General features: G+C 41.0%; 1 protein-coding gene across 1 annotated transcript in view; it reads right to left on the bottom strand.

Annotated features, from left to right (window-relative positions):
- Nucleotides 1-11,693, bottom strand: part of AFF4 (ALF transcription elongation factor 4) — a 798,699-nt gene extending 787,006 nt beyond the window's left edge. The window contains exon 1 of the mRNA XM_086931629.1: nt 11,346-11,693. The gene's annotated coding sequence lies outside the window, so the exon portion shown is untranslated. The remainder of the gene's footprint in view (nt 1-11,345) is intronic.
- Between the last annotated feature and the right edge of the window lie 3,046 nt (nt 11,694-14,739).

A 14,739-nucleotide genomic window follows, 5' to 3' on the forward strand; every position in this document is an offset into this window, starting at 1 on the left:
ACCATCTTCTTCCCAGCTTTGTGTGGGTGAAGACCTCACCTCACCCGGCGACCGCTCGGGAGAATGAGACCCCGCTCTATCCGTCGGTGCCTCGGATAGTAAACCGAGCGGAAGAAATGATTATGCCTGCCTTCTCAAATCATATTCCAATTCATAAAAAATACACATTCGCAAGAAAATGCGCAGTGGCCCAAGCCCCTGCATTATATAAAAATCATGTAGGATGGGATGAGGACTCTCCTCACCACAAAATCCAGTTAAAAAAAAAAAAAAAACACACACACAACCTACTGCACAAAGGCAGTACCCAGTTAAACAAGAAGCTAAAAAGCAAGTCGGGGAGATCTTAGATCAGCTTGAATATCAAGGAGTGATTGAAACATGCTCCTCACAAATGAACAAATCCTTTGTTTCCTGTCTCCAAGCCAGGCGATTCATATCGCCTAGTTTTGGACTACAGACATTTAAACTCCTGCTGCAAAACTTTTGCAGTACAAAACTCACAGTGCAGCACTAATGAACAACATTGTGCGCAAAAAATATAAAACGACATTAGATATCTCTAATGGATTCTTCTGTCAAAACATTGCACCTGAAAGGAGGTATTTGACCGCTTTCTCAATAATGGGGTCACAAAAACAATTTTGCCTACTCCCACAGGGATTCAAGAATAGCCCAGGATTATTCTCAGCAAGTGTAACAGAATTACTACAAATATATGATGATGAGGCATTATCATATGTCGATGACATCTATCTTACAGACGATGACCTGGAGACTCACTTAAAAAGAGTGAACACCATAATTCTTGGGTTTGCATCAGAGGGTTACCAATTCAACTTTAAAAAGTCAAGAATTGCCCATCTAACAGTCCTATTTTTAGGATATGAATTATCAAGTGAAGGCAAAAGTCTGGCAGACAACTTCCTAGAGAAGTGTGCAGTACTCCAAGCACCAAAAACGCTGAAAAATTTGCAATCAATACTAGGCTTCCTGAATTTCGGTAGAACATACATTCTAAATTATGCAGAGAGTTAAACCTCTCTATGAATTAATAAAACCTGATTTCAAACCAATACATTGGACTCAAAAACACACAGAGATTTTGAGATTATTACAGACAGACATATTAACTAAAACAAAACTGCAAACACGCGCAAACGAACGCAACCTTGTAATCCGAGTCATCCCAGGAAAATGCAGATTCACATACCTGACCTCTAATGAGGGAGAAACGGTACCTATGGCTTACAAATCACATTTGTAAACTCAAGCTGAAATGAAATTCAGTTCTACAGAAAAAATTCTGACAGCGGTTCAAACTGCTGTGGCAAGAGAAAGAGCCCTAGCCCAAGGCAAGAGAATAACTGTTTATACAGCAGAATCAGCTCTTGGGGCATTAACAAGTCCACGCAATCTGAATACAGTGGCATTAGATCCAAAATGGATACAATGGGAAAATTCTCTTGCTACAGAAGACGTGAAATACCATTTTGACCCGAAAATGAAAAAACTAAATGACCTAGAATACGAACAAGAATATCCTCTGCCAATCGAAATTCTGCCCCTTGAACAATATACCTGTGTAATCTATATGGACAGATTTGCACACCATTACGATGTAGAGAAAAAAAATCCTACAATGCAGCGTGCGCGATTGTTAAAGGTCGCTGGCGCTCTGGTAAATTCAAACCGTTGATTACCAAAACTGAATCACTCAGAAACTGTTCAGCTCAGCGAGCTGAAATAAGATCTTTAAAGATGGCGCTTAAAAATGCTGATCGCGAATTCCCCACACTAATAGTGTGCGATTCGCATTACTGCGTCAAGTCATACAACAGTGACATGCAGATATGGAGCAAAGATGACACAGGTGCCACAATAAAGCATAAAACGGTTTGGGAACAAGAAGTTCTTTTGCCGAAAGAACTACAAAAGACTACGTGATACATACACCGAGTCATCAACATGATGGCGTACACGTTGCAGGGAATTCATTGGCTAATAGAACCACAGCGGCAGCGCTTCAACCGGCTTCCGTAGCCACAAAAAAGCGTTCTAAAAAAAACACAAATGGAGAAACCATGCTGGCGGTTAAAGCGTCATTAAAAGGCGATTTTGCAGCATTACCTCAACTAGCCACTCAGTAATACATACATAATTGATGTAAACTCTGTTCCTTTTGCTCAAATCCCTGGAGTGAGGGATAGAGTAATTCCAAACCCGAACCAGAGAGTTTTCTTGATTGAAGACGCACACATGGGACTGGGTCCGAGGCACCAAGAGATCTTAAAATCTCTAATAGAAGTACAATCAGAATACTGGTGGTCGGGGGATGAGCTTGCAGATTTACAAATTTGCAATGGATTGTCCAGACTGCAACAGAGATCGCAGTTGTGAACCGGACCAGACTATTGCCAGGACACCTTTATTAGAAAGCATCAGGCGATCTATACGCAGAAATCCAGCCAGAGAAACGCGTCCCCATAATTATTAAGACTAAATTCACTTAAGAATGTGGCCCCAGCGCTCGGCTGGCGCCAGAACTGTTATAAAAGATTTGCGAGTCTTTATCGGCACATACGCAATTGGCATGCTACATTCTGACCAGGGTCCTGCGTTTAGCTCTCGAGCTTACAAAGAGGCCATGACCAGCATAGGCATTGCATTGCGGTACTCTTCTCCCTTCCATCCTGAGGGAAAAGCGGTAGTGGAAAGAAAAAACCATGACATAAAGCAATCTATAACAGCGAGGGTATTGGGTTCGGGTGATGGGTGGGTCAAACATCTAATAAGTGTCCAACGTAGTCTTAATAACATGCCAAGAAATTCTCTAGGAGTTATCAGTCCATATGAACTTTTGTTTGGTACTAGAATGATTATCCAGGATCTGGATCGTCAAACTTCAGTGGTAGAAGAAAAAACTTCTGGTATCAAAGATAGTTTGGCTGTTTTACAGGACTTGAATGAAAGAAGAAAGAGTCTAACTAACATAACGTTTAAGCCAACAATCACTGAAGAACCACCTGTCCCAACAAGACCTGTCTGGATTCCAAAGATTGGGGATCTGGTCAAAGAAAAGATCGCAGTGAAGAAGGAATTTGAGCCTTTTTACAGGAAAGCAGTACCTGTCTTAGCTGTCAGCGGAACAAGATCAGTAGTACTACCGCCACTTGCTGGTAAAAAGGAAAACAGAATTGTTTCCATCGACCTGGTGAAACCACAATCATGTGGCCAATAATAAGTAGTAGGTCCAGTGGACTCCCAAGAAATAGCAGAAGACCAAACTTTGCTACAATCCAAGAGGTTCAAACAGAGAGACTAATCACATTCGATAAACCAATAGTAAATAAAAAAGGACTATGCAACAAAGCCATGGAACTTGTGCCTCTTGAAACCCAAATTTCAACAATTCCGGATGATACATGAATCTACAACGATGTAGCCTCAGACTGTACAAATGCAACAAAAGAAAATGCAAAGATCAATGGAAATCCGGAAGCAATCCCACCAGTTGACAGAACTGCATCTGGCTATTTTATCAACTTTGATGACTTTTCCGATGATCCAAGTGAACATGGAGACAAGCCAGCAACAAAAACTTTCAAAGAAAAAATAACCAAGCTTTTTCACAAACTAAAAGAGACATATCCGATTTCACCATGGATTGAATTTTGGACTGTGTTAGGTGTGCTTTTCCTCCTGCTTTGGCTCATCATGGTTTTATGCTTGGGTAAATTCATTGATGGAAAATATAGTACAATGGACACAGCAAGTCAGAACATCAACTTGGTCCTAAAGTCTCACAGATCCTCTCACATCGAGAAAAGAGAACTATCATCAGTGAACATCACAGCCAATCCAATACCTGGGGGTATAGCATGGGACAGAACCGACTATGAAATTTATGGCCCGATTGAGCTCTTGAAGTATCCACACCAGTTTAAGGCTTCCTTAAGTGACTTTGTGATACCAAGTTCTTTTTCTGATGATTGGGACTTTGAAAATATTAATAATAGGATGTCAGATTTAGTAATGTCAGCCAAATTTACTGAACATGATTTACAGGGTTCATCAAATTATGAAGAATTATACTGTTACAATCACTATAGTCATTACTATTTGCATAAATCTGCACAACCTAGAAATGTTTTTACTTAAAAATCAATGGGAGCATTGTACAACTCCATCAAAAGGAAGTTTGAAGACATTTTTTGAGAAATGTCCATACTTCTCAGGGTTTAACAACAGTGATCCAGAAACGTTTTATTTTAAAATGTTAAATAAGACAGGAATGAAAACAATATTGACAAATTACTAAATTAATTTATTCTGAAAAGTTTTATGACAAAATGTCTACATTTGGTTTTGAATTTTGGAAAAATAACATTGAAACAAAAACCATCTGGGGAACAAAAGACTGGCAGGTACAAGGTCTAGAATCATTATTTAGAGCCTGCATGATCCCAGAACAAATAATATTCCTGAATGATACCATTCAACAAACTACTCGTCTTGGTTTAGCTAAGATAAAAGACTTAAATAAACTGTCTATTCCGAAGCCCATACCTGATAGTAATAGTACTACGGATGTGGAAATAGACGTATCCCATATTTTTCACCAAAACAGAACAAATCCTGATTGGAAAAAATGGTTGATCTGGCCTACAGACACAAATAACTGTCAAGATAGATTCCTGAACAAAAAAAACAGGGGTTCAAACTGACCAGGCCAGACCCAAGATATTCCCAGAGACAACATCCAGGGATAGTTACAACATACAGTGTAGGGAAATTATGCCTGGAGTGGCTACAGAAATCCACACTGGCTGAAATTAAGCAACATTTGACTTTACTTACAGAAGGTGCCGACTTGCGAGATTTCTTACTGGGACCTCGCAAACAGCGTCAAAAACGTTTCATAGCGGCCGGTATATACGCTGCATACAACGAAGCTTGGAAAGTAATGCAAATTGAAACAGCAGAAAAAATACGAGAAATTGATCGTATAAATTTGGAAAAATCACTTTCTGTAGTGGACAATGGGTTAACGACTGTCTTCCAGAATATATTCACTGGACAGTATTGTATCATCTGCCTTTGATATAATAGAGCAAGACTTGCTAATGTTACAACATGGACAGTCCCAATTGCGTTCTATTGTACAGCTAGGCTGGACGTTGCAAAACCTACGTTCAGGCCACGTGCCATGGCGTCTAATCAACATAACTTCATTATTTTCTATCTTTAACCTTACTGATAAACAAATCAGTTTGGCATAAAAAGGAGCAGACTATACGATTCTGAGCATTGAAAAACTTGAGAGATTACCATTGACAATGTCAGAGAGACCGGTCATTGAATGGATAATACACAGAACAATTACAATTCCGATAACAACTTTCCAGTTTAAATATTGCCAAGAATATATACCAGCAGGCCAGTATGAAAGGTTGGGTAAAGGATACATCAAATCAACCTGGGATTTACCTTACACACACAAATGGTATAGTAAACGGAAAAAGGAGGTATTCCTTAGTGGTAATAATTGTAAAAAAATCACTAAGCGGTACACTTCTGTGTCAAGGTATTAACTTGCATGGAGCCTGTGAAGGGTCTTCAAATAACCTTTCATGTCACCTGCAAGGCACTCCTGCAACACAGATAGAACCATTCTTCAGACAACTTTCCAACTGTAGCTACGTTGTAATAACTGACCACAGCTGTTGTGGAATGGTGCCAGGAGAATGCTATCTCGTAACTGCTACTTCCAGGGTAGTTTGCTGTATGCAAGTATTGTATCCAAACAGCAATCCAGACATGGAGGCGGCAATATGGCCTTATGTGAATAGCTCTTCTATTTGAATTGATACTTTAAGCAGAATGAAGTCTATTCTTTTACAGACTACTGTGCCGCTGACCTCGTCCAAAGAAACGTATGATCTACAAGTTGCAAGGACAACGTCAGAGATACATACCCTTTTATCATCAAATATCCCAGTGCATTTCGTAGAAATGTTAAGCCAAATCTTAAACATGTCTGATAACAGTGGCATGGCACATGTATTTAAGATTTTTTTTCAGGACTGTTAACACCATTTGAAACAGTTCTGGGCATCTTCCCGAATTTTGTCCATTCTGGCTTTGGCGGCCTACCTTTAATTTTGGGACTCGTAGCAGGAATTTTATTTTTGTTCCTTCTGCTCTGACATGGCAAGCCAAACCACAGACAAGACTCCATCAACGATGGAAGAAACGATCCTAGCAATACGCTACCGAGACCGTATCACGAAGGTCCTCGGATTAGCCCGGCTAAGAGATCCGAGTACAACTTGTTTTTTTTTCATTCAGACCAATCTGGCAGGATTGCATCTTACCTGTGCTTCGATGTCTGCTATGCGGAGAAGAATGCGTGTTGGCCGTCTGTCTTACACTACCATCAGCATTACCAATAGATATTGATTCTTTGCTTTGTCCACTAACGACTCATGCAACGCGTTGTCCCAAGCGGCTACCGATTCTGATGACGGCATTCGTTGAGACTTCACCATTACAAGTAGGTGGCGGTGAAGTACGAGAGGAAAGCAGCAGCAAACGGGTACAACCTTCTGTGAGCATTGCTGATCCAAACATCGATGATAGCAATCATGCACAGAACTGCACAGTTACAGTATTTTCAAACTGGGTCGAACTTTCACCTAATGTTGTAGACCAATTTTTTGCAAGCCTGGCTGATATGATGTTCTCCCATGAACAACGAGAATAACTTTTAAAAACAACAAGCACACAGCATTCCCTGAACTCTGAATTTGGCCTTCAGTTCTGTTAAACAAAGCAACTTAAACATTTGGAACTATTTTTTCCCCTGAAAGCGAAATTATTTTTCTTTCAAATCAAAAATATTTACCATTTCTTCCGGCACATGGTACTTTGCTTAAAGTAGAACTATTCTTAGAGAACAGAGCTTCTATTTTTAGAGACATTAGAGACAATATTTTACCTCAGCCTCTAGCACATGTACATTATCGTATAAATATGTGATGAAATGGTCTCGACCTTCTCTTCTGTATACAGAGCCATTTCATGTGTAATTTTTGCACTTCATTCAGCTGATATATATGCATTTAACTGAATAATAACCTTGCTTGAAAAAACGTACAGTACCAATACTCATTTTCGTGTTTAAACCATACACCATTTCAAATGCAATTATGTATTTTGGGGTGGGTTGGAAAACACACATGCATCATATGTTTAATATTGCTTATTTTTAGTAATAATGGACATTAATACGTGGAGTGAGTGTTGTATTTCTATCTAGGACCCTAATTCAATATTCCCGATTCATGCCCTTATGTGGTTATAACCAATAGTATCCTTAAAAAGGCATAAGAATCATGTCCATATTTAGTAATAGCCCATGCAGTCCAAAACACAGCAAGGCTACTCCCATAGACTCCTAGAAAGCACAACGCGTTCTTTAAACAAACCAAGCCACCTGCAGCCCGGGAATTCCCCCTGCTTTTGTTTTGATTTGCACAAGAACTCCTGGAGTCTTAGTTCTTAGTGACGTCTTATGTCCAACCTTACGTCAAACCAGACACCTTTCAGGTATAAATATACCAATGTTGCCTTAAGCAAACACACCGTGGTGGGGAGCAGAGAGGCGTTCTACTTGTCCGAGAGCCCAGCTGTTGCCAAAAGAAAAACGCCCCTCCCTTCGACGCACTGAGAGACGCTGTCTTTTTCTCCAGCCGAGAAAATCCAGTTCCGGTGTTCCCAAGTCACCCTCGCGGGTTGCTAGGAGATCGAGTCCTGATAAGCGAGATACAAGACCTCCTTCATTCCATAACCAAGGTACGGAGCTGATTAAAACCTTAGAGAGAATTCTTGATTCCGATACATGGCAAAAACCTAACTTAACTTAAAACTGCAACTTACTTACTCCTTCCCACGTATTAGGCTTAGGTCAGGTACACCGGGGTAGGCGTATCTTAGAAGCACCAGTTGAGTTTGTTAGTCAATGTTTTTATGCATGTATATATTTTATCCATTTTAAAGTATCATATGGCTAAGAAATCATATCAATGCTTTTACAGTATTATCTCATAATACTATTTTTACTGTACGCACTTTACTTTATAATGAGTATTGCAATTGTGGCAATTCATTTCTCTTGCATGAGAAAGAAGACTGCTCAATAAAATAACACCTCTTATTGAAAACGCCCGTCTCTCTATTTCTCTGCACTCTGGTGAAATTAAGCATGCACGATTGACTGGGTGAAATAGCGGTCTATTGTTTTCACACGACTCTAGAGATACACTCTTTATTCTGGGGGAGCAAAGTTGTCATGTTTATGCGGTTGTCAGAAACTAATCCCTTCTTGTCTAAATCAGGACGGTTAACCCTTTCCTGAACATTCGAGAAAGTTTCTAGTGACCTCTGAGCTAGCTAGCAAAACTAATTAAGTCTAACATAGTCAGTAGAGACCTAGATGACCTCAGTCCTACGTCTAGACTGCTGTTTATGTTATTCCAATGTGCAGAGCCTATTGGGAATATAGGAACTACACTACAAGCTATTCAGTAAGAAAGGGTGACCCCTATTGCATTAAGTGATGAGTCAGAGGAAGAAGGAAGGTCCTTTGGATCACACTTTACCATGGAGGAATGGCATGGAGACACAAGAGACGTACTTGCACTCTTACCAAAAATGCATATCATTTAACTTTGTTAAATGTATTAATCAGCGTCACTGACTAAGTCCCCCTCTGGAATTTCTTGTGGCAACTTGTGTTTTGTGAAATTTTAGTCCCATGTTCAATGAAGTGGCATACCCCTGCTGTGCCCCAAGACAGTTTGTTACTTTTAAGGTGGTTCAACATATGCTCCTTCAGCCTTTGGCAATCACTATTGGACTTTTTTTTTTTTTTTTTTTTTTTTTTTTAATCGACCGCACAAAGAAATGGTTTACATTTTATTTGTAAAAACTGTTCAAGTTATTTGGGATCCTTCCTGGCGTTCATTATCTGACCGCGGATTACATGAATCTGACTTGATTTTACTATCTCTCACATATAAACGACTGCAAATCAACTTAGCCTTCAGGTTACTTAACTGATAATTACATAAGCCCGACGAAGTTCCTGTGGCACTGGGGAACGAAACCCGTTGGCTGTGTGCTGTTTTTTTTAACAAGACTTAAATAAATAAATAAATAAATAAATAGAAGAATTTGTGGAGCTTTAAGTTAACGCCTGTTTGACTTCTATCAAGTGCACCTTCCTTTTGTGTGAATTTTGTTGTAAATGGGCATCTCAGCAGCGGATGCTGGAAGTTGTTGCACTTATTGTTTGACTATTTGAAACTAAATAATTGAAGTGCTTGCCCCTGGTCAGCTGCTGTGTTGGTTTTTGTTGATCCAAGTTCACACACGGTTACGGTAGATATATATATATATATACACACATACATACATATACATATACATACACACACACACACACATACATACATACACATACACACATATACATACACACTGTTAGGTAGTCAACTAGCGCTATAGAACACCAACCCCTGCAACAATGTCTCACAATTTCAACGTATCTGTCAGAACACTAAATAATCTATTGCTTAAAGGAAAAAATAGCCCACGTCAAAAGAACATTATTATGTGCGCAAAATGCTAGGATTCGCAACAATCGTGCTATACGTTGCATAAACAAACTACCTGTCGCCTATACGTCTGGTCTAACTTTTTTGTTAAAAACCCGAAACGACATTAGAACAAAATCCATTGCATGTGAAAATATCAAATTTGGAAAGGAAGGGGGTATGCTATTTTATTTTAAACGATATTACAATATACTACCGATCCGAAATTGGCACATGGTAAACCCATACAACATTTCTTGCTACCAGATTTCAAAACTGCTCAATCCATCCCGGGCCAGTAAGATTCTCCCATCAACCACCGCAAAATCTTCACTTCCCAGCAGCAAATCATGCAAACAATAAGGAGCAGAGAGGGGGCTCAATGGCATCAACGAACACTGATGCACCAAGCTTCCCAAAAAGGACCGCCCACCCGGAGCGTCCGCTGCCCGCAAGCTGCGAAAACTGCCCGAACAAAGCCAAGGCGTCAAGTACAAGGAGAGATTAATTCCAAGTAGGCCACAGCAGACAGGTCAGCAGCTCCAATCAACAAAAGCACTCCAATAAGGAGTCTCTGTCTTTGTGTCTTCTGGTCTTTAAATCCCAGCACACTAAATTACAATCAGTTGTTAAGCACCAAACGTCTCCAAATCAAAAACAACTGAGTGCACAAGAAATAGGAGGTGGTAATCCAAGAGGTGCGAGTCTAGTACCAAAAGATGACAAGCCCTCAAAGAAGCATTTACGCAACATAACCTAGCGTAATCAAATACCACCACAAAAACCACGCAGGGAGAGAGCACGTGGGAAATCATTCATACTTTTCTCTGTTGTGGAGGACTTCAAAAGATAGTTAAAATTGGCTGCGAGGGTCGCCGGTAATAAAGAATAACCAGAGATGAATGAGTAAGTACAAACATGAGAGAAAGCACTGTTTCTATGAAATAATATGCGAGATTGGGGAGGGCGGGGAGAGAAAGCCACCAGTGCCAAGATAAAAGACACGGTGTATGCGGCTGAGGTAGAAATTGAAAGGTCGGCTAAAATGTAAACTATGCCCAGTAAAGGTGCTAAAAAATGCGGTAGTGAACTATGGGAGGGCACCAGTGGGGGGCTGTATAAACATGAAAGAGTTGGATTGGTGGCATCCACTCGCGTGCACTGAGGGTGGAGAAGACTGTAGCAACTCAAGCTACAGCAAGTTAAAGGACATTCACAAAAGAAGTAGACTTAAGACACTTAAAGGAGGGGGGACACCTGAGTCCCTCGAAAGACATACTCAAGGAAATACATTCAATCAAGAAAAGAGAGAACCACATACACTCTGGAGACACACGGAAGTAAAGGGGGCCCAGGGAGAGGAGAGTCACTCTTTTTCGCAGTTTTGTTTATATAGCGCTTACTCGGCCGAGGGTATTGGGAGTGCTTTACATGAGCACCAGTTATATTACACAATGACATTCATTTTTGGTAAACACGGGGAGATTAAGTGATTGGACTCTGAAGGTAAAATACTCAAATGCCCAAGAGGGAATACTAGGGGACAGCTCTGACATACAATAAACTGTTTCCACAAAGAGAATCCTGTAGAATGGCATCCACGGGCACTGCCCCCTCCCACAAACACACACATTCCAGGCAGTGGGAAAGCCTGTCTCAGACCCAGCCCTTTGACCCCTTGCCTACCTCTTCCTGCCAGGCCCGCCCTGTGACCTCCGCACGCAGCCAGGCAAAGTCTCTTTGTGCGTCCGCCTCACACACGGAGGGGGGGGGGGGGACAGAAGCGGCCCCGCGCACCCGCTGTCTCACAGAGCCGGGGCCGCGAGCACAGATCTCACCGCCGCCGCCATCTCTCGCCGTCAGAGGTGTGTTCGGCTGCTCGTTAACACAGGGGCGCGCGGCGATCACTGCCGTTTGTTGTTGTGGTTTGGGAGGCCTAGACAGCCCAGCTGCTTCCAGGACCTCCGACGGCAGCGGCGTCACTCCGCCAGCCACGCCCTGTCGTTCACTACCACCATCACGTGACCCGCAGGCAGCGTTCCTCCTACGGGGAAGAACTCTGACAAGAAAGGGGAGGGATCGTGTCTCTTTCGTCACATGCTCTGTCTTTAAAGCCAGCCCGTCGGACCTACGTGCATCGTAGACACTAGAATGTGAACGACAGGGTGACCTCCATTTTAAGTGTATGAAACCTATGAACATCCGGTGAAGAGCGAGGCTTGCATCCTTTACTGACCACCCTCCTGTACCTAGAGTACAGCATCTAAACTTGTCGGACAGAGCTCTCGAGCTTTATGAATTCTTAGGGGCGATTACTAAGTGGCAAGATTAATAAAAGTAACATCATATTTCCAACCCCCGATGACTACTGTTGTGATGGACAACAAAGTATGAAGGCTGAATGCCGAGAAGTAAATACTCATACATTTATTTGCAAAGTAAACGAGCTTGTGGGGAGGAAGGGGAGGTGACTGCTCAGAGTCACTGAGAGGTCAGAAACCAAAATCATGCAAGTGACGTAACTTAAATACGATTACAACATTCTGATGATGACGCATATGTGGTGACCAATAAGAAGTAGGGGGCGAGTGGGAGAACAACTAGACCTACAACATCTCCCTTTCTTAGGATGAACAAACTGCACCAATTCATAGTCTTTTAGTGCACTGGCTAACTTAACTATGTTGCCATACCTGGTGCAGGTGCCCTCCCAACCTTCATGGCAATCTGCAGGAATCTCTATATCAATGGAGGATGGGGAAGATGTCTGACTAGGAACAAACTGCACATTTTCGTGTTTGACATCAGAAGTGTCACCATAAAAGTTTTCATTTGTGTTGTGAACTGTATTTCTGCAATTCATTCTGGTACTGATGTTACAACTATTATTCAACTAAGGATTACGCGTATTTACATTCTGCAAAGATGTGTTAGATTCATCTTCACCTGAGTAAGTATCAAGCCAAGAAAATTCATTATCAAATCTATCCTTGTATCTCTTCCCTGTGAACCATAAATCAACTTGATCTCTCTTAAGCTTTATAACATCACAGAATTTTTGAGGCAAACAGCACTATCGGTAACATCAATGATTTCTTCAGGATCACAGTATTTAGACTCTCCTTTGAGATGACAACAGGTTTTTTGACCAAAGCCCATTCTCCCTTGAAGAACTCCTTGTTAACAGCCATATACACCTTGTCATGATACTGTTTGGATCTTAACTGACAATCTACAATTTTCTTTCTAACTTGTAACTGATCATCATTAATAGTGATAGTGGTTGGTAAGCTGCTATCTGACACTTCAAATTTAGGAACAATCTCATTGTCACATCTCCTTCCTCTCATCAAAAAGAAAGGGGAGAAACCTGTAATGCTGTTGGGCGTGGTATTGTACGCGAAAACTCTTTCTTGAAAAAAGTCTTTCACCGGTAATTGTGAAGCCAAAGATAATTGAATACCGTCCTCGAGGAATCGGTTTACTCTTTCAATTTGACCATTAGACTTTGGTGAATATAACAGAGTTTTCTCCTGGCGAATTCTGTGTAGCTTCAAAAAGTCAGTCATTTTGTTTGATGTAAGTTGTTTTCCGTTGTCAGATACAATAATGCGTGGATTTCCTTCAATTGAGAAACAGGTACGCAGGAAGTTTATAACAGTGTCAGAGTCAATTGTACGTACAAATTTGTGATATATCCACTTGCTGTAGGAGTCACTAACTGCAATTAAAAATTTAGAATTTTGCTCTAACAGATGAAAAGGACCGGCCATATCAATGGCAACTTTAAACCACGCTGAGTTTGGAATGGAAACCAGCTGCATTTCTTGCGTTCTGGCTTTCCAATGTTTGTCCGACCTGATACATATATCACATTTTTCGACGTATAAATCAACATCAAGGTCCATACCAGGCCACCAATAGTGTTCTTTTAATTGTTTCTTTGTCATGGTGGACCCAAGCTGTGATCTATGCGCAATGGATATCAATTTGCTTCTAATTTTTGAAGGGGGAACAAGTAAATCTCCTCTCATAAGCAAACCTTTATAAACACTTAATTCATCAGCAACGTGCAAATATGTTCTAAAATCTGCAGATAGATTGTGTACAGGAGGCCATGAAGTGCTCATATAATTTTTAACCATGTCTAATACTGAATCTTTATCTAAAGCATCTAACCATTCTTTTTCAGAAATTACCATATTAGACTTATTCAAAATTTCAACATTTGATACTATACATTCTGTTTCATCCTCTTTTTGGGTTTATGAACTTTCAGTTGGTAAGCGGGAAAGAAAATCTTCTCTGATATTGCTTATACCTGCAATGTGATTTATAGAAAAGGTATACTCCTGCAGTTTGGCAAGTAATCTTACTAATCTAGCTGATGCTTTTCCATTACCTCTACCGTACCCATCAAACATGAAAATGAGAGGTTTATGATCTGTAATCAATTCGAACTTTTTGCCCCATAGATACATTTTTAGTTTATCCACAGCCCAAACACAAGCAAGGGCTTCCCTTTCGATCGTGATGTAATTTTTTTTCGGTGTCATTCAATCTGCGGGAAATGAAAGCCACAGTGTGGGTATGCTTACCTATTTTTTGCGTGAATACCGCACCAATTCCCACCGAGCTGGCATCAACTGTAATTATATTAGAACCATAGTGTCAAAAGGTTTTAATGTGGGTGCTTTCACTATTGCTTTTTAAATTTCTGTGAAAGCATAATGATGCTGTTCTTCCCACTCAAAACATTGTCCTTTACGCAAAAGCACTCTCAAAGACTCAACCATCTTGGAATAGTTCTCAATGAACCGAGAATAATACTCACTGAGTCCTAAAAATGATCTCAAAGAGTCTTTATCTTCTGGTTTAGGAGCATCAGTTATGGAAAGGGGAGACCACTCGGTCCCCCCGAACGTATGGATGGGTGCCCCGATCCCCCGGGAAACCATTGTGGGCGGGGGGCGTGTCCCGGCTGGTATGCCCGAAGCGGCGTAGCCGGAGCACGCTCCTCCCGCCCAGAAGAGGTTGGCCTAGACACCCACCCGAAGTCCGTGCACGGATGGGCGTACCT

This window comes from Lissotriton vulgaris, chromosome 7, assembly GCF_964263255.1.
Source record: "Lissotriton vulgaris chromosome 7, aLisVul1.2, whole genome shotgun sequence".
Classification (NCBI taxonomy): Eukaryota; Metazoa; Chordata; class Amphibia; order Caudata; family Salamandridae; genus Lissotriton; species Lissotriton vulgaris.